General features: G+C 43.4%; 1 long non-coding RNA gene across 1 annotated transcript in view; it reads right to left on the bottom strand.

Moving 5' to 3' along the window:
• Nucleotides 1-13,296, bottom strand: part of LOC137561710 (uncharacterized) — a 41,252-nt gene extending 27,956 nt beyond the window's left edge. The window contains exon 1 of the long non-coding RNA XR_011030092.1: nt 13,177-13,296. This is a non-coding gene — a long non-coding RNA (uncharacterized lncRNA). The remainder of the gene's footprint in view (nt 1-13,176) is intronic.
• Between the last annotated feature and the right edge of the window lie 7,126 nt (nt 13,297-20,422).

Raw genomic sequence — 20,422 nt, 5'->3', positions numbered from 1 at the left:
CAGACTCGATCGTTATGAATCGACCTGATGTATGTGCACCCTAACAGTGCCGTACCCCCTCCCCCCCCCCATGCAAAATGATGTAAGAAAAACAGATGTATTAGCTTTCCTTATTAGATATTTATTGCTGAATGTTGAATTAGCCCAGACTTCTGTTTTAAAGCGGACCTGAACTCAGAACTTCCTCTCTGTTCTAAAAGAAATGCAACAGCATAATATCCTTTAAAGAAAAACATTTCTTTGTTACAGCTGATACAAATCCTGCAATAAATCTGTAGTGTGTCTACTTCCTGCTTTCACGGAAGTAGACATATTGTTAACATCCTGTGTTTATCAATTAGCTTCTCTGCTGTGGCAGCCAGTTGACACGGGGGCAAGATCAAAGTCACAGATTAGGGGTAATTAGATAGGCTAAACTCTCTAAATACATACAGGGTGCATTTCTCTGTTTTTCTTCTGTCCTGTGCAAGAGTTCAACTCCACTTTAACCCCCCTGGCGGTATAAAAAATTCCGCCAGGAGGCAGCGCAGCAGTTTTTTTTTTTTTTATTATATCATGCAGCGAGCCCAGCGGCACCCCCCCCCCCCCGCACGCTTCGATCGCCTTCGGCGATCTCCGATCAGGAAATCCCGTTCAAAGAACGGGATTTACTGGAGGGCTTCCCCCGTCGCCATGGCGACGGGGCGGGATGACGTCACCGACGTCGGGACGTCATTGGGAGTCCCGAACCACCCCGAACCACTGATTGGCCAGGCAGCTCACGGGGTCTGGGGGGGGGGGGGGCGTGCGGCGCGACGGATAGCTGCGATCGAGCGCGGGGCGGCGGCGATCGGTGTGCTGACGCAGCAAGCAAAGTGCTAGCTGCGTGCAGCAAAAAAAAATTAAACAAATCGGCCCAGCAGGGCCGGAGAAAACCTCCTGCGCGGCTTACCCCAAACCGCCAAGGAGGTTAAAGGAAACCAGAGACGAGTTTAACTGAAAGTTTTATACATACCTGGAGCTTCCTCCATCCCCATCCACGCGGATTGCTCCTACACCTCCGTTCTCAGTCTTCTCCGTCTTCTGTACACGGTCCTGTAACTTCAGCCAGTCGCGGCCCGTCTGCGCAAGAGAAGAGTGCCCTCTACTTAGAGGGCGCAAGACTGGCCGGGACTGGCTGAAGTTACGGGAACCGGTACCCAAGAGGTAGAGGTTTTAGTTGAAGGAGTTATCAGGCTAAAAAAAAAAAATGAGTTTCACTTACCTGGGGCTTATACCAGCCCCATGCAGCCATCCTGTGCCCTCGTAGACACTCACTGCTGCTCTGGTCCCCCTCGGTCAGCTAGTTTAGTTTTTGCCGACCTCGGGGTTGGTGGGCCGGATTGCGTACATTTTTATGCATACCCGCTGGTGCAGGAACATTAGCACATGCGTTTTTACGTGTTAATGGTTCAATGCGTACATTTTTACGCATTGAACCACTAACGCTTAAGAATGTATGCGTTAATGTTCCTGTACCAGCGGGAATGCGTAAAAATGTACGCAATACGGCCTGCCGACCCGAGGTTGGCAAAAACTAAACTAGCTGACCGAGGGTTACAAGAGCAGCAGTGAGTGGCTGCGAGGGCACAGGATGGCTGCATGGGGCTGGTAGAAGCCCCAGGTAAGTGAAACTCATTTTTTTGCCTGATAACTCTTTTAAACTCGTCTCTGGTACCCTTTAAGCAAAATATGCTCTTTTGAAAACTTTATCCAGTGTTGTAAGCCTTCATAAATGGGTCAATAGTCATCTAATCTAGTTATTATTATCATTTCCCAAGGCACTGCAGGCACAGTGTGCAGATGTGATGGCCATAGCTGCCTTCCTGGCTCTCTTGTATAGTGGAAAGGAAACATGCCGACCCAGGGAGGAAGAAGTACAATCACCTGCTATCTCCAAGGCTGCCACCTGTCCTCATTCAAGCTGCATAAAGTATTATCAGGGACACATCTGCTGTCATCTGCATGATAAGTAGACCCTCTCACCTTCTGCTTCCAAGTAGATATCATGTTCACTCAATAGATGCCGGCGCAATGCTTAGTCGTATAGTACTTAGTTGACGGTTTAGAGCCATTACTTTACATTTAACTATGAATTAAAGAGACAACATGATCAGATTTAAACTGGAATTTCAGCAGCAGTTTTTATTTTGTTTTTAAAGTTGCACACTGGGAGGCTAATGTTTTGATAGACCTAAAGTATAAAGCATTGAGTCCCACACAGAGTTTGTTTTTACCCATGTAGAAACTGGTTTATTAGTTGGTGAGTTGGCGTCATAGAAATCACATTTGGAAATACCTGGTAAGAAGCCCAGATGCAAGCTACTTCCTGTTCCTCAGACCGTCATTTCAGAGATACAGAGGAGAATTGGGGACAGAAGAGGACACAGAGGAGGAAGCATGAGGGGGACAGACAAGGGGACAAGGGGACAGAGGAGGGGACAAAGGAAGAGGCGTAGCTATGGGGCGGCAAGGAGGGGACATGTCCCCGGGCGCAGCACTGGGAGGGCACCCAGCCACTGCACCCTCATGTGCGTGAGAGACGCCTTGCTGGCTGCCTGAAGTGCCCCTGCTTCTCTCCCTCCCTCTGCAGGAGTGCAGAAGTGTTAGCAACAGATAAAGCGGGACACATCTGGCTATCTATAGAGAAGCACATCTAGCTTTCTAAAGAGGGCACATTTGGCTAATTTAAGGGGGGCACATCATGCTATCTGAACCTCCCTGGCGGTACGCAGTTTCAGTGGCTGCGTCCGCGGGAGGGATTTTCTTTAATTAAAAGTGTTTTTTAGGCTAGCTAACTATGTGCCCCAAGTCCCCTGGCACCTCTCTGACCCCCCCCCCCCCCCGATCGCCGCCGGCTATATTTACCCATTTATGATCTTGTGAGAGCCGCAGCTTCACCCGTCACTATGGCGATGATCGGACATGACGTCATGACATCATCGACATCATGCGCAGTTCCGATCCTCCCCATAGCGAAGCCGGGTGCTGATTGGGAGGCTTCACCATCGTGGTGGGGACCTTGGGGGGTACGTATTACGGCGGCGATCGGGGGCGATCGGAGGGGACCAGAGGGACTTGGCGCAAATAGTTAGCTAGCCTAGTGCTAGCTTAACAGTAAGCAACAGATTTTATTTTTTAAAAATCCTCCCGGGGCCATGTGAGCCCCTGCCGTGGCTGGTGCGAATGTAGGTCGGGCTTACCACCAGGGAGGTGAAAAGGGCACATTAGGCTATCCAAGTGGGGAGGGGGGGCATCTATAGAGGGAAAGGGGCAAATCTGAACAGCATTCGTAAATTTGACTCTACCAATGATCATGACCACATTTTGATGTGTTTTGATGCAGGAGAAAACAGCAAAGCTGGCACTCGATGACAGGCAATGTGTATAACAAGCTTAAGTTCAACAGACCTGTGCTCTCGGCTAGGATTAGTATCCAATTAATCCATTAAAGAGAAGACAGGCACAAGATTCCAAAAAAGATCTTCACAGCTTTATTTCCCTCAATGGGTTATACACATAGCAGACACACAGTGCAATTGGGGGATAGGGGGAGCACCGTGGCCTAACAGCCGTTTCACAGTAAGTAACACTTCTTCAGAGGCGAGTGTCAGAGTGTCACATTTTCATGTGTGGCCACACCCATTTTGTCAAGAGAAGGGTGCAAAACTGTCTTTTTCCCCAGGCACTAAAACCCCTAGCTATGCCTCTGGACAAGGGGACAGAGGAGGACATGGGGAGGGTAGACATGGTACAAGGGTACAGAAGTAACAGAGGCGCCAACAGGATAAAATATCATAAATTTAAAACAAAATAAGATGGAGGAGGGGTAAGGGTAGACTTACCTCCCCAGGACAAACACAATGATTCTATATGATAAGTTTTAATCCTTACTCCAAAAGTATGCAACACGTTTCACGGGTCTCAAGCGCGCTTCCTCAGGCAAAAATACAACAGGAGTAACTTAGAAGTGTGTGTATAAAGCACAGCACAGAGGCGCTGTGCTTTTTTACATACACTTCTAAGTTACACTCCTGTTGTATTTTTGCCTGAGGAAGCGGGCTTGAGACCCGTGAAACACTTTGCATATTTTTGGAGTAAGAATTAAAACTTTTGTTCATATAGAATCGTTGTGTTTGTCCTGGGGAGGTAAGTCTACCCCCCCATCTTATTTTGTTTTAAATGTATGATATTTTATCCTGTTGGCACCTCTGTTACTTCTGTACGCTATTGTGATTCACCTGGTGGATGGGTGTGCACACCCTTGTTGCCTTCTACGGAGAGCGACTTCTTAACCTGAGTGAGGAAAGATCTAATATCCCTTCATGTGCATATAGTGGTTGCCTGAACTTTGGCAACACACGCTTGTGAGTATATTTTAATTTGCTGCTACAATTTATCCATCATCACCAATAATACACTATTGGGGGCTCTCAATTTAGTTTTTCTTGTTTTCCATGAGTTACAAAGGAGACATAATAATTGGGGGACAAGATCCAAAAGACGCCCCTGGCCTGCACCATGGATGCAGCAGGGTTAGTATTTTTTTTCCCTATTTTTTGTCCTCTAAATCTAGGTGCGTATTATGGTCCGAAAAATACGGTACTACACAATATTGTCGCTGCTGCTATCTTTTGTCTCCTGTTCTCTGTCCCTGGAGTTCTCAAGATACAGTCGACGAAACAGACACGTCCCCATTGGAAAATAAGACTCTCATTCAGATACATGTATTAATAAATATTTTATTTTGCTTTTCTAACACAAAATATACAAGAATCCACTTTGCATCATCCTCAACAAAGAACTTATTTTAAATGACAAAATTAAGGTTCTACTTTAATGTTATAATTTAAATGTAATATTTACTGTTGATTTAATTCATATTTCTTGCATCCGTGGGAACTGATATAAACCTATTATAATTACATGCCTTGTTATAAAGAGCTTGGATTGTTATTATTCTCTTTTTTTTCATGTAAAATAAAACATTTATGAATCAATTATGAAGTTCGTAGGATAGACACAGGAATACTGCGCACATTCCTGTACAGTTACAAGCATTCAAAATCAGATATTTATAATGTTTTTTCCGGTTAATCAATGTTTATATTACAAGCGCTTTAATGCGTCAATATATTATTTTATTATTGCAAGCTAATATGCCATTCCCCCTTATGGCTTCGCCACAGTCCTACAGCTTGCTACAGTCTATAATATACTCCCCACGGATCTTATGGTCTATAAAAGTTTTTATGAGGACCAAAAATATTCAAAATCCATTAAACGGTATGGAGGTAGCCCCGGAGGCATAATTCCCCAAGCATCTGTCTGATGTTTTTTTCTCCAGACGCCGTACTGTGCGCACAAATATGCTGGACGATTAATAGCAATGTGTTCGGAACCGTCTCAGCAATGTTCCATGCAATCACTTTATCACATGTAGCTTGAGATTATAGCTTGCATATACAAATGTGAGCTGCATATATATATATATATTCCCGCTACCGCGATGGAGTCTCGACAATAACACGGTTCAGCTTTAGCATATATCGAGGTGAGAGATATAATGGTGCTTCACAGAAAATCAATTTCGCAGTGAAACTGCCATTTTGATTGAAACGAAATTGAAATGAAATTTTGCCAGTATGGCTTTAATTAGTAAACATTGCTAAATAGGTCTTAAAAATGCCTTTACCTAGGAGTGGAACGCAGTAGAGCAGAGATGCAGGTTCTGCTTTACAGCTCTTAAAGCAAACCTGTGTGATCCTTAAAGAGACTCTGTAACAAAAATTTGAGCCTTATTTCTTCTATCCTATAAGTTCCTATAGCTGTTCTAATGTGCTCTGTCTTACTGCAGCCTTTCCTAGTTGCACAGTGGCTGTGTTATCTCTGTTATATGATCTAATCTTCTCTCAGGCTGGAATGTGCTGTGCTGCTTGTGATTGGATAGATGCTATACACACCCTCTCCAGGCCCCCTGCACACTCGATTTGTACTGGTTGAACTCGATGGACGTATGTCTTTTTTCAGCCAAAATAACTATGTAACTCTGTATGACTCACACACTGAGCTACTCTCAGCCTATCACTTTCAATGTCTTTTGTTTGTAAACACTGCCTAAAACTGGCAATTACAAGCCAGGATTGCAGCAGGGAGTGGCAGAAACAGCACAGAGGGGCCCAGGAGAACATAATGAATAGAATGGTATGCTTTTTATTGTAAGAATTTTACAGTACAGATTCTCTTTAAAGTGGAATAAAACTCTGACATAACATTCAATAAATATGTGTTTTCCTTCTTTTCATTATCTATTCAGTTACCATATTTGCTTTTGTGCACAAGTTATAATGGGGTTGATTCATCAACCAGAATAACGACCGTTGCTACAGCAGTGCTCGTAAAAAAACAATTAACAGCCTCTATGGAGGCTGCGCTCGCTCCTTGCAGTGTAGCGAGCCTTATTTTGTTACGAGCTTTGCTTCCTTGGCAACACCCACTCCTTTAACCACTTGAGGACCACAGTATTAAAACCCCCTAAAGACCAGGCTATTTTTTTTACTAAATAGGCCACTGTAGCTTTAAGGGCTCGCTGCAGGGCCGTACATGTCAGCACACAAATCACAGCTGAAAAATTCTGCATCCTGTGATTGGTCCAATGCTTCAAATGTATCAGATAATAATAATAATCAGAAGCGGACATCTGCAAACTGCAAAATACAGTGGCTTGCAAAAGTATTCGGCCCCCTTGAAGTTTTCCACATTTTGTCATATTACTGCCACAAAACTTGAATCAATTTTATTGTAATTCCACCAGGCATGGTCGGAATAGCCAATTTCCGCATACCGCCACGACCGAAATAATTCCGCTACCATTTCATTCCAAGGGAATTCCTGAGCTCTCTCTCTCTCTCTCTCTCTCTCTCTCTCTCTCTCTCTCTCTCTCTCTCTCTCTCTCTCTCTCTCTCTCTCTCTCTCTCTCTCTCTCTCTCTCTCTCTCTCTCTCTCTCTCTCTCTCTCTCTCTCTCTCTCTCTCTCTCTCTCTCCTTTTTGAAAAGCATGCTTATATACCATAGCTGGGATTTAAACCCAGGATGCAGTGTGTAGTAGCTAGTAGGTATCTGTCTTAACCTCTAGACCATGAACCACACTACATGGTAAAGCTGTCCTAGCATAAACCATACTACCATTATGATCAATTCAATAGAAAAAGTAGCATGATTAAGGATTGGTACTTTTTGAAAAGCATGCTTATATACTATAGCTGGGATTTGAACCCAGTATGCAGTGTGTAGTAGCTAGTAGGTATCTGTCTTAACCTCCAGACCATGAACCACACTACATGGTAAAGCTGTCCTAGCATAAACCATACTACCATTATGATCAATTCAATAGAAAAAGTAGCATGATTAAGGATTGGTACTTTTTGAAAAGCATGCTTATATACCATAGCATATCTATTGAATTTATCATAATGGTAGTATGGTACATGCTAGGCCAGCTTTAGCATGTAGAGGTGGGACAAGGTCCTTCAGCACCCAAGGCTGAGACAGCAAAGTGTGCCCCCCATCCCTCCCACCCCAGCCATCACACACTGATTGCTATTACACTAAGAGGTGCCCCAGGGCCCCCAACCCCCCCAACACGTTAATCGCTACTTATCTGGCTTGCAGTCGCTGCCATGTATCACCTTTTCTTATTTCTTTCTGCTTCAAACACAATTGGGAATGACAGCTGAATGAATTGTGCACCCCCTCCTACACTGCGCCCTGAGGCTGGAGCCTCTCCAGCCTCTGCCTCGCCCGGCCCTGAGTGTGGTTGATGGTCTAGGGGGTAAGACAGATACCTACTACCATGTAGTGTGGTTCATGGTCTAGAGGGTAACACAGATACCTACTACACACTGTGTCCTGGGTTCCAATCCCAGCTATGGTATATAAGCATGCTTTTCAAATAGTACCAATCCTTAATCATGCTACTTTTTCTATTGAATTGATCATAATGGTAGTATGGTTTATGCTAGGCCAGCTTTACCATGTAGTGTGGTTCATGGTCTAGAGGTTAAGACAGATACCTACTAGCTACTACACACTGCATCCTGGGTTCAAATCCCAGCTATGGTATATAAGCATGCTTTTCAAAAAGTACCGATCCTTAATCATACTACTTTTTCTATTGCATTGATCATAATGGTAGTATGGTTTATGCTAGGATAGCTTTACCATGTAGTGTGGTTCATGGTCTAGAGGTTAAGACAGATACCTACTAGCTACTACACACTGTGTCCTGGGTTCCAATCCCAGCTATGGTATATAAGCATGCTTTTCAAAAAGTACCGATCCTTAATCATACTACTTTTTCTATTGCATTGATCATAATGGTAGTATGGTTTATGCTAGGATAGCTTTACCATGTAGTGTGGTTCATGGTCTAGAGGTTAAGACAGATACCTACTAGCTACTACACACTGCATCCTGGGTTCAAATCCCAGCTATGGTATATAAGCATGCTTTCAAAAAGTACCGATCCTTAATCATACTACTTTTTCTATTGCATTGATCATAATGGTAGTATGGTTTATGCCATACTTCAAAGTGCCGAATACATTTGCAACCCACTGTATAACAGATTCTGAAAAACAACTTTTTTTTTAAATTGCATACCTTTGTTAATAAAAATGCCCCTTCCCCAATCTTTCCACAAAAATTGGCATTAGAAATTCAGATTTCTGCAGAATCGGCATTGTCGAAAATCTGAATTTCTCTGAAAACGGAAATCGACTTTTCAGACCAACCCTATTGGCTAGCCTACGTTGAGACGCGAATAACATTGGAGAGCATGAATTATCAACACCATTTTCCATTATACAGAGAACAAGAAAGGTCAAAGCTAACACGGTTTCTGTAGACAGACTGTCTCATCCATACTTCTCTCTACTTTATAAATCGTACGTCATGAATACGCATTACTGAGCTGTTTTAGTTATTTTCTATTGACGACTGCAATGAGACAATTTCATGTTGCTAAACAAAACAGCTGTGCAAACTCAAGTTATGTACTTAACGAGAGAGAACAGTTACAAAAAGCAATGTTTTCAGATTCTAATGTGTCTTCATAGTCTAAAATGGCACAATGCATTTTAAATAAAGAGCTCTTAAAATTTAACCAGAATTAGATCCTGCATTAGAACTACTTCCAAGCAATGATGTCAATTATACTAATGTATTTTTCTATAAAAGTAAATACAAAGCAAAGTGACATACACACTTTTTTTTCTACTTTGGTCTAATGGCAATATGGTGTACATTTAAAATGGGCGGTGCAAGAGTTTGAGGATTAGGAATAGACCCAAACAGAAAATGGGTAAATTACGAATACTCTTGTGAGTTATTCCGATACTATATTGGTGATTTTTGCCAATATTTTACTTTAGCCTAACCTAACTTTATTCTCACACAAAGCCCTCCCTCTAATGGTGCCTGAACCTAACCATCTCCCTCTGATACCTAATCTTAGCCACCAGAGCCGGGACCAGAACAAGGTCCTTCAGCACCCAAGGCTGAGACACCAAAGTGCTTCCCTCCATCCCTCCCACCCCAGCTGTCACACACTGATTGCTATTAGACTTAGAGGTGCCCCAGGGCCCCTAAAGCCCCCAACACCTTAATCTCTCGTTATCTGGCTTGCAGTCACTGCCATGTATCCCCTTTTCTTACTTCTCTCTGCATCAAACAGAATAGGGAAATCATAGCTGAGTGATTTGTGTGTTTCCTCCTACACTGCGCCCTGAGACTGGAGCCTCTCTTGCCTCGGCCCGGCTCTGCTAACCACCCCCTCTGATGCCTAACCTTATTCACCCCCTCTGATGATGCCTAAGCCTACACCCCCCCCCCCTCCCCCCCCAATACCTAATACTTAACACCCCTCGAATGCCTAACACTACCCCCCCTCCAATGCCTAACACTTAAACTCTCCCTCTGATGTCTAACACTAACACACACCCTGCCTACATTGGTTCTGTCTACTGGATATTCTCTGTCTGCTGCCTGCCCCGACCTCTGGCTTGTGACCCCGACCACCGTTGATCTCCGCCTGCTCCGACCTCTGGCTTGTGACCCCAACTTCCCCAGCACTCCACCTGCCTTGGAACTCCAGCTTTCGTCTGACCAAGTCTACTCCACAATCAGTATCACCTGTTCTCCTGACCACTCGCTGAGGCAATCCCAGTAGTGACCTGGTAGGGCACTAGGCAGCTAAGTTCCACATCCCCTCAAGGGGGTGTGGGTGAAGACCCGTGGTCACCTAGACTCCACTACTGGGTAACGCCTCTTCCTTCGTGGGAGGGTCAACTGGGACTGAAGAGAACCCTAACAGTCAGAGGTGCAAGAAGGGGATTGGGAGCAGTTTGTTAATGATTACCAGTAGTTAAAGTATCTATAGAAGGCATTATTATAAGCACAGGACCAATAGAGAGCTAATACTGCAGTTGAGGAAGGGCCCTTCTAGGCCCCTCTGGCCCAAGGGCTCCTATGCGGTGGCAACCTCTGCAACCCCTATTGCTACGCCCCTGCATTCAATCACTTTATAGCTTGCATAGAAGAGGCATACGGTATGGGGCAACCTAGCAGTTACATAAGGACGGTGCTTACAGTAAATCAGGCTATATCACAATGCCCTGCCCTTCTTACTGGCTGTCAAGTCAAGACTGTAGATGTCACAGCAACTACAGTCAGCAATAGAAGGGTTACAAAGGCCTGGGCCTTGGGCGGCAGCAGCCCGAGGGGGCACATGAACATAAAAGAAGAGTTGCTACATAGGAAAGAGGAGGCTGGAAATAGGAAATGGGAGGGGCTCTGCTGCACAAGAAAGGGAAGCCATACTTGGCCTAGAGGCACAAAAAGTATAAGTCCGACCTTGGTCAGCACAATGCTAAAATGTAAGGGGCCCCATGCTCATTTCTGCTCAGGGTTCCATTATAACTTAAATTCTACCACATTACAAAGTGGATGCCACAGCTTCACATATGGTGTACAGCCGGGGCCACATGGAATTCACTGTTTTCTCCCACGAGAAACATTTTCATTTTAAAATAATATTTTAGCAATTTGCAATGGAAAAAGAATCAAAAAGCAGGTAAAAAGTACTATCAAAATTAGAGCATTTTTTTTTTGCTTGCTGATGGTTTAAAAATCATTTTATTAACATGTTTCAAAATATCATCTAGGAGAAAACTCAGGTGAAAAATGGAATTGCATATGGGCCCAGCTCTCAATCCTGATATATATATATATATATATATATATATATATATATATATATATATATATATATACATTTATATATGCTACCACTAGGAAAAAAATATCCAAAAACATGACCTATCATGGCCCATACCACTGCTATGCTGATGCCTGCCAACTATACCATTCAAACCACCCTGCCACTAATTCCTGAACCTATACATATTATGAGTAGGGATGGCAATGCCTTAGGAGGACTTACGGAGAAGCATGTGATCAGTTTGATCAACTGATAGATTTCTAAGGTTCTGATTTGCTCTGATGACGACATCCTGGTTTAACACATGATCATGACCAGCAAATCAGAACCTTACAAATCTATCAGCTGATCAAACTGATCACATGCGTCTCCATGAGTTCTTCTAAGCTTTGCCATCCTTAATTATGAGTTGTATGCTTTAGTTGTGTTTGTAGATCTGTTCATGTTCAGATAAGATTTTATTTATTTATTTATTTTTTATTACAGTTTTAATAAACATGTACACATGTTGGTTTCTCGTGACCTAGCTACAGACCCACTTTTGTGTTCCTCTCATTTAAATTCTTTTCCTGTACATTTTTTAAGGGCTAGATACATAAGTGGCATAGTTGTGAATATGAATATAGAAAATAGAGAGGTCTGGATTAGAGCAGGATAAAAGAAGGAATGTAATTCTTCATCCTCCTCTCATGGAAAAATGGCAACCTTCAATCTGCACTACTGTACTTCCAAGTTGCATAAAATATTACAGTGAGAGTGGTAAAAGTAAACCGGGTCAGTACAAAGGGGTAACGCTAACTTACCAACAATTGTACTGAAACACCAGTAGACATCCTCACCGAAAGCAGCAGAAGCATGCCTGAGCACTTTACCAAGCGTTTTGGGCTTTTTTTTTCAATTGCTTCTCTTAGGGCTTACATTTCCTGTTTTGTCACTTCCTCTTTCTCCATCTTACTATTACAGCCATTGGCTGTGCCTTACCTAAAATGTACACTAACAGTGAGCTGCTTATTCAAGCTGGGATCAAAAGCCCTTTGTAATGAGACAAAAATTTTCATATGTGGAACTTCACATCGTAATTTGGAACTACGATGCAAAATCTCAACGCGTAATTGTCGCAAACTTGTAATTAATTTTGTATTCATTATTAATGTTGCATCCTAATTTTGCATTAACTCGTAATTACGCACAATTTTGTGTGATCACATGAAATTCGTGTATAATTTTGCATCACATACGCGTAATTTCGCATAATTATACAATATTGTGGGTAATCACGTAAAATTCCACATAATTTAAGCATAATTGCCATAGTTGCAAATGAGCTATTATGATCATAATTGAAATTATGTTGAGATTTACCCCTTACGTATGATGCCTGTAATGTCTAACTGTACAAGATTTCTCTGCAAGCTTTCAAAACTTTAACCACTTCCCCACAAGTAACTACATCCCTGCAAAATGCCATAACATCTTGCAGGGGCGTAGCTACTACGTCCCTCCCCGATCCGCGTTCCCGCCCAATACCCCAAACCCCCCCCCCACCCCGGGTTCATTACCACCGCCGATCGGTAGCTGCTAGATGAGATCAATGCAGGCTGGGTTGAGTGACAGGACGGACTAGCGGGCTGGGCTGAGTGACAGGACAGTCTGGCGGGCTGGACTGAGTAACAGGACAGACTGGACTGGACTGAGTGACAAACAAGGCAGTCAAGAAGATAGAGGAGCCAGGTGTTAGAATGCAGGAGGTGACTGTGACAGGACTGACAGAGCTTAAAAGTGAGACAGAAGTTTAGGAGGAGAGACTGACAGACAGAGAGAGAGTGGTGAAAGAAAGAGAGCATGCCTATGGGTAACAGAGCATGAGGCAGGGTGTATTACCTCCAGTCCATTGTCCTGGACTGGCTGGCTCTTTCTCTGCTCTGATGCTCTCTGACACTTTGCTGGGCTGGCTCTGCCATCTTTGACCCTGCAATACATGCTGGCTGTGGCTGTCTCTTCTCTCCCCTCTCGTTAGCGTGTCTGTGCTGGGATCAGTGTCACGCTCCAGTGGTCACTGTCCTCTGAATGCCCCGCCCCCGACGTGAATTCTCGCCCCCAGAGCTGTGATAGACAGGGGAGGAGGAATCAAACTACACTAACAACTTCGGCAGCACAAGGAGGAAGGAAGATGATTTCTTCTGTCTCCAGCAACAGGGGGAGGGTCCCCGAGGCAACAGACGCTGTGCTCCATCCAGACCTGGCATGGTGGCACCAGGAAGTAGCTGAGGGAAGGCTGCAGGGGTGCTGTGAAGAATCTGACACCCCTCTCTCTCTATTTATCACTGACACCCGGAGTGCTGCGCTCTGGCCGCAGTAATATAGGGACGTCACTGGGTCTCGGGGCAGCCGTGCGGGGGGGGGGGGGGGGGGTTAGGGGGAGCTGACAGCGTGACAGCCTGGGTAAGCTACTGGTGATAAGTAGTAATAAAGTTATAGGGGAATGAATGGAAGAGCGCTGACAGGTGAAAATTGCTCTGCATTTTTAAGGGGAAAACCCTTGGAGGTAAAGTGGTTACGTTTCTTCTTCAGGAATGTTTCGGAGCTGATATGGTTCTGAACCAGTTCTGAAACATGCGGGAAGAAGAAACTTAAAGAAAGCATGTAACATACAAAAGTGCCCCTAGGGGATACTTACCTCGGGAGGGGGAAGTCTCTGGATCCTATTGAGGCTTCGCCCGTGCTCCTCCCTCCCACGGTGGTCTTGCTGGGCCCCTCTGAATGGCGGCCATGTAAATATTGCCCTCTCCTGCTCCAGCACAGGCGCAGTAACGGCTCACGGATCAGGCAGAAATAGCTGATTCCAGTCGGGTCTGCTCTACTGCGCAATCGCAAGTTTACTGCCCCTGTGCAGTAGAGCGGACCCGACTGGGGACTGGGATCGACTATTTCCGCCTGATCACAAGCCGAGAGCCACTACAGCGCCTGTGCTGGAGCCGGGGAAGGTAAATATTGCCACCGCTACTGCGCTGGAGCAGGCGAATGTTTATATTGCAGCTGATACTGTGCTTGCACCACAGCCTGACAAATTGTCGGCTGTGGCTTCGGAGGGGCCCAGCCAGACCACTGTGGGGAAAAGAAGGATGGGAAAAGACTCTATAGGATCCAGAGGCTTCCCCCTCCCAAAGTAAGTACCCCCCAGGGGCCCTTTTTTTTGGGTACAGAGTCTCTTTAAAACCTTGCACAGTTAGTCATTAAAGGTATAACCTAAACAACTGTGGTTGTTATGTCTTCTTTACCCGTTATGCATACACTCGTAATTACACAACATTTGTTTTCATTTACACATAATTTTCAAAATTATGATTAGCTATTACTATTGTAATCTTAATTTAAAAAATAATGAGTAAGCAAAATTTGCCATTCATGTCATCATGTCATCACTAGAAGACCCACAGGATGGGGTATATATATACACATATAGTGGGATGCGCAAGTATGGTCAACCTTGTTAATTGTCATGATTTTCCTGAATAAATCGTTGGTTGTTACAATAACAAAATGGCAGTTAAATATATCATATAGGAGACACACACAGTGATATTTGAGCAGTGAAATTAAGTTTATTGGATTTACAGAAAATGTGCAATGATTGCTTAAGCAAGATTAGGCAGGTGTATGAATGTGGACACCACTAAAAAATAAATAAAATCAGTATTTAGTAGATCCTCCTTTTGCAGAAATTACAGCCTCTAAACGCTTCCTGTAGGTTCCAATGAGAGTCAGGATTCTGGTTGAAGGTATTTTGGACCATTCCTCTTTACAAAACCAGTGCTGGGCCGAAATTACGCATTAGCGTAATTACGCATCGTAATTCACTACAAATGCACCGTAAGCGTTATGTGTAAGGTTACGGTATTACGCGTAATTAATTACGCGTAGACCGTAGGTTACGTTATTACGCGTAACAAATTACGCGTAAGACAGTAAACTCCCATTGAAATTACACAGTCTGCCGTAATCGCGTAGTATTACGCTCCCGTATAATATAAAAAAGCCGCCGACTTTAAGGGTTAATAGCAAAGCCCCCTTAAGTGCTAAGAGCCTCAAATTTGGAGAATATATTAAGGAGATCAGAAGGAATAAGAGGAAAATTTTTTTTTTTCAAAAAGACCTTATAGTTTTTGAGAAAATCGATGTTAAAGTTTCAAAGGAAAAATATATACATTTAAAAACCCGCTGACTTTAACGGTTAATAGCAAAGCCTGCTTAAAATTTAGGAACACCAAATTCACAGGGTATATTAAGGGGATCAGTGGGAATAAGAGAAAAAATTTTTTTTTCAAAAAGACCTTATAGTTTTTGAGAAAATCGATTTTTCAGTTTCAAGGGCAAAAATGTCTTTTAAATGCGGAAAATGTCAGTTTTTTTTGCACAGGTAACAATAGTGTTTTATTTTCATAGATTCCCCCAAGTGGGAAGAGTTTTACTTACTTCGTTCTGAGTGTGGGTATTATTAAAAAAAACGACGTGGGGTCCCCCCTCCCAGACCTCTTTAACCCCTTGTCCCCCATGCAGACTGGGATAGCCAGAATGCGGAGCACCGGCCGCGTGGGGCTCCGCACCCTGACTATACCAGCCCGCATGGTCCATGGATTGGGGAGTCTCGGAAGGGGAGGGGCAGCCAAGCTTTCCCCTCCCCCTCCGAGCCCTTGTCCAATCCAAGGACAAGGGGCTCTTCTCCACCTCCGATGGGCGGTGGAGGTGGAGGCTGCGATTTCCTGGGGGGGGGGTTCATGGTGGCATCTGGGAGTCCCCTTTAAAAAGGGGTCCCCCAGATGCCCACCCCCCCTCCCAGGAGAAATGAGTATAGAGGTACTTGTACCCCTTACCCATTTCCTTTAAGAGTTAAAAGTAAATAAACACACAAACACATAGAAAAAGTATTTTAATTGAACAAAAAACATAACCACGAAAAAAGTCCTTTAATATTCTTAATTAACCATTAATACTTACCTGTCCCTTTAAAAGCCAGTTCCCACGCAATATCCTCGGAAATATACTAATCAGTTACAATGTAACAAAGTTGTTACAATGTAACAACTTTGTTACTTTGTAACACCACCGCACCCGACGTCACTCGCCGCTCACCCGCCGGCCGCCGCATACACTCTAAGTCCCCGCCGGCTCCCGCCGTCCACTCCGCCCACACCTGTCACCCATATACATGCTGGCACCCATGGGTGCCAGCATGTATATAGGTGACATGTGGGTGACATGTGGGGGTGACATGTGGGGGAATCTATGAAAATAAAACACTATTGTTACCTGTGCAAAAAAAACTGACATTTTCCGCATTTAAAAGACATTTTTGCCCTTGAAACTTAAAAATCGATTTTTTCAAAAACTATAAGGTCTTTTTGAAAAAAATGTTTTCCTCTTATTCCCACTGATCCCCTTAATATATCCTGTGAATTTGGTGTTCCTAAATTTTAAGCAGGCTTTGCTATTAACGTTAAAGTCGGCGGGTTTTTAAATGTATATATTTTTCCTTTGAAACTTTAACATCGATTTTCTCAAAAACTATAAGGTCTTTTTGAAAAAAAAAAATTTCCTCTTATTCCTTCTGATCTCCTTAATATATTCTCCAAATTTGAGGCTCTTAGCAATTAAGGGGGCTTTGCTATTAACACTTAAAGTCGGCGGCTACCTAACATTGATCCATGCGTCAACTTTTCCGCTTGGCAGCATGACCTTACGCATTAATTGCTAGTAGGATTTTACGCGTAAGCCTATAACGTAACAACCTGAATTACGGTATTCTTACGCGTAATTGCGTAAGTTCTATGCGTAATTACAGACATGTACCATAATTGAATGTCTACGCCGTAAGCGTAATTCCGTAATGCGTAATAGCGTAAAATTACGCGTAATGATCCTTAAGCGTAGCTTTTTCCATTACGCCCAGCACTGTACAAAACGTCTCTAATTCATTCAGATTTGGTGGCTTCCGAGCATGGACAGCTCTCTTTAACTCACACCACAGATTTTCAATTATATTCAGGTCTGGGGACTGAGATGGTCACTCCAGAACGTTGTACTTGTTCCTCTTTATGAATGTCTTACTGGGTTTTGAGAAGTGTTTAGGGTCGTTGTCTTGTTGAAAGATCCAGCCCTGGCGCAGCTTCAGCTTTGTCACTGATTCCTGGACAATGGTCCCCAGAATCTGCTGATACTGAGTGGAATCCATGCCTCCCTCAACTTTGACAAGATTCCCAGTCCCTGCACTGGCCACACAGCCCCACAGCATGATGGAACCACCACTATATTTTACTGTAGGTAGCAGGTGTTTTTTTGGAATGCTGTGTTGTTTTTCCTCCATGCATAACACCCCTTGTTATGCCCAAATAACTCAATTTTAGTTTCATCAGTCCACAGCACCTTATTCCAAAATGAAGCTGGCTTGTCCAAAAGTGCTTTAGCATACATCAAGCGGCTCTGTTTGCACTGGGGGAGGAGAAAAGGCTTCCTCGGTATCACTCTCACATACAGCATCTCCTTGTGTAAAGTGCACCAAATGGTTGAACGATGCACAGTGACTCCATCTGCAGCAAGATGATGTTGTAGGTCTTTGGTGCTGGTCTGTGGGTTGACTCTGACTGTTCTCACCATTCGTCACTTCTGTCTCTCCAAGATTTTTCTTGGTCTGCCACTTTGAGCCTTAACTTGAACTGAGCCTGTGGTCTTCCATTTCCTCAATATGTTCCTAACAGTGGAAACAGACAGCTGAAATCTCTGAGACAGCTTTCTGTATCCTTCCCCTTCCTGGGGAAATTGAACGCCAGGGAGCAGTCCACAAGTTAGCAGAAAGGTACAACTTGTAAAGGTCAAATCCAAGGGCAGACATGCAGGATCCCGATTGTCAGTGTATGGCAATCTCTAACTTCAAAACAAGTGTCTGGTAAAAGCTATTCTATTTCAGTGCTAGAGTATGACATGTTAGGAATAGCTCTGACGTGGGGAGCAGTTGTTCTCTACCTTTCTAATTTTTTGAAGTTTGCGAAAGTTGTGGCTTTACCTCATATGCACCATTAGCAGAACTTTGACATTGTAATTACATTTCTACAGAAGTACGTTTCAATTCATATGCCAAGCTTTAACTATTTACCCCAAAATAAATGTACTTGAAGGTTGTCATTTTCGTAGGTCAAACTGCATCACACTTGGCAGTGCCTGCTATGCTAATGTATAACAAACTGTGCATTGTGATGTCAGCTTTCAAGTGAAAAAAATAAAAAAGGGTATTATTTTGGGGAAAAAAACAAAGCAATACTATTTTTTCCAAGCTAGATAAAGAATATATGAAAATGGAAAATGACAGACTGAAAAAATATTAACAGGTTAAAGTAGCATTATACTCACATTTTATCTATGGTCTAAAGTAGTGGAGCCCAACCTTTTTTATCCGAGGACAGCACTTCATCTATATATATAAAATCGGATGTGTGTATGTATGTGTGTGTGTGTGTATGTGTGTATGTGTGTGTGTGTGTGTGTGTGTGTGTGTGTGTGTGTGTGTGTGTGTGTGTGTGTGTGTGTGTGTGTGTGTGTGTGTGTGTGTGTATGTGTGTGTGTATGTGTGTGTGTGTGTGCCGCAATCACGCAAAAACGGCTTGACCGATTTGAACGCAACTTGGTATACAGATCCCTTACTATCCGGGATGATATGTTCTGGGGGTCTCGGGTATTCCCTGCACACCTGGGTGGAGCTACAAACAGCAAATCAAATTTCACCCATTCATGTCAATGGAAAAAATGTAAAAGGCTGCCATTGTCACAGTTATCAAGCCAGAGTCCCCACGCTTGGCACAGGTGGTCACTTGGTGACTGAGGTAATCCAGGAAAAGTGAGTGGAGCATAAAACAGCCAATCAAATTTCAGCCATTCATTTTGAATGGGAAAATGTAAACTGCAGCCATTTTTAGACTGTTAATGGCAGGGTTCTCAAACTTGGCACACTTAGTCACTGGGTGACTGGGAATTAATATTCATGAAAGTGGGTGGAGACTACAACAGCCAATTGAAATTCACCTATTTATTTTCAAGGGGAATATTTAAATTGCTGCCATTCTTACACTGTTAATGGCAGAGGCTTCAAACTTGCTACAGTCAGTCTTTGGGTGACTGGGGTCCAAATTCACAAAAGGGGGTGGAGCCACAAACAGATTTCCTTGGTGGATAAACTGCTTCCATTCACACATTTTTTTATGCCAGGAACCTGACAGCTGACAAACTTGGTCATTGAGTGACTGTGTGTGTCCAGGTTACAAACAGTGGGCGGAGCCAAAAACAAATTTTACTGGGAAAATATAAACTGTAGCCATTCTTACACCGTTAATGGCAGGGTTCTCAAACTTTGCACAATTGGTCACTGGGTGAATGAGATTAAGATTTTGGAAGGTAGGTGGAGCCTACAACAGCCAATAAAAATTCATCTTTCGATTTTCAAACGCAATATTTAGGCTGCTACCATTCTTATACTGTTAATAGCAGATGCCTCAAAAGTGGTACAGTTGGTCACTGGGTGATTAGGGTTCAAATTCAGAAAGTGGGCGGAGCCGCAAACAGCCAATCAGATTTGTTTATTTTTCAATGGGAATATACAAAGTATTGATATCAAGGACCCCAAAGCTGATAAACTTGATAAATGAATCACTGTATGTCAAGGTTAGAAAAAGTGGGCGGCACCAACAACTTCATTTTTTACATGACAGGGTTCCCAAACTTGACACAATTGGCCACTGGGTGACTGGGATTAATATTCAGAAATGTGGGTAGAGCCTAAAACAGCCAATCAAAATTCACCTATTGATTTTCAAGGGTAATATTTACATTGCTACCACTCTTACACTGTTAATGGCAGAGGCCTTAAACCTGATACAGTCAGTTATTGGGTGACTGGGGTCCAAATTCACTAAAGGGGGTGCAGCCACAAACAGCCAATCGGATTTTTTAGATTGATTTCAGTCATTCTATTATTGGCAGGGTTCTCAAACTTGACACAGTTGGCCACTGGGTGACTGGGACTAATATTCAGGAAAGCCAATCAAAATTCACCTTTTCATTTTCAAGGGGAATATTTACATTG

Source organism: Hyperolius riggenbachi, chromosome 3 (assembly GCF_040937935.1).
Source record: "Hyperolius riggenbachi isolate aHypRig1 chromosome 3, aHypRig1.pri, whole genome shotgun sequence".
NCBI classification, from domain to species: Eukaryota; Metazoa; Chordata; class Amphibia; order Anura; family Hyperoliidae; genus Hyperolius; species Hyperolius riggenbachi.
This window is presented reverse-complemented; position numbering and strand designations above follow the sequence as displayed.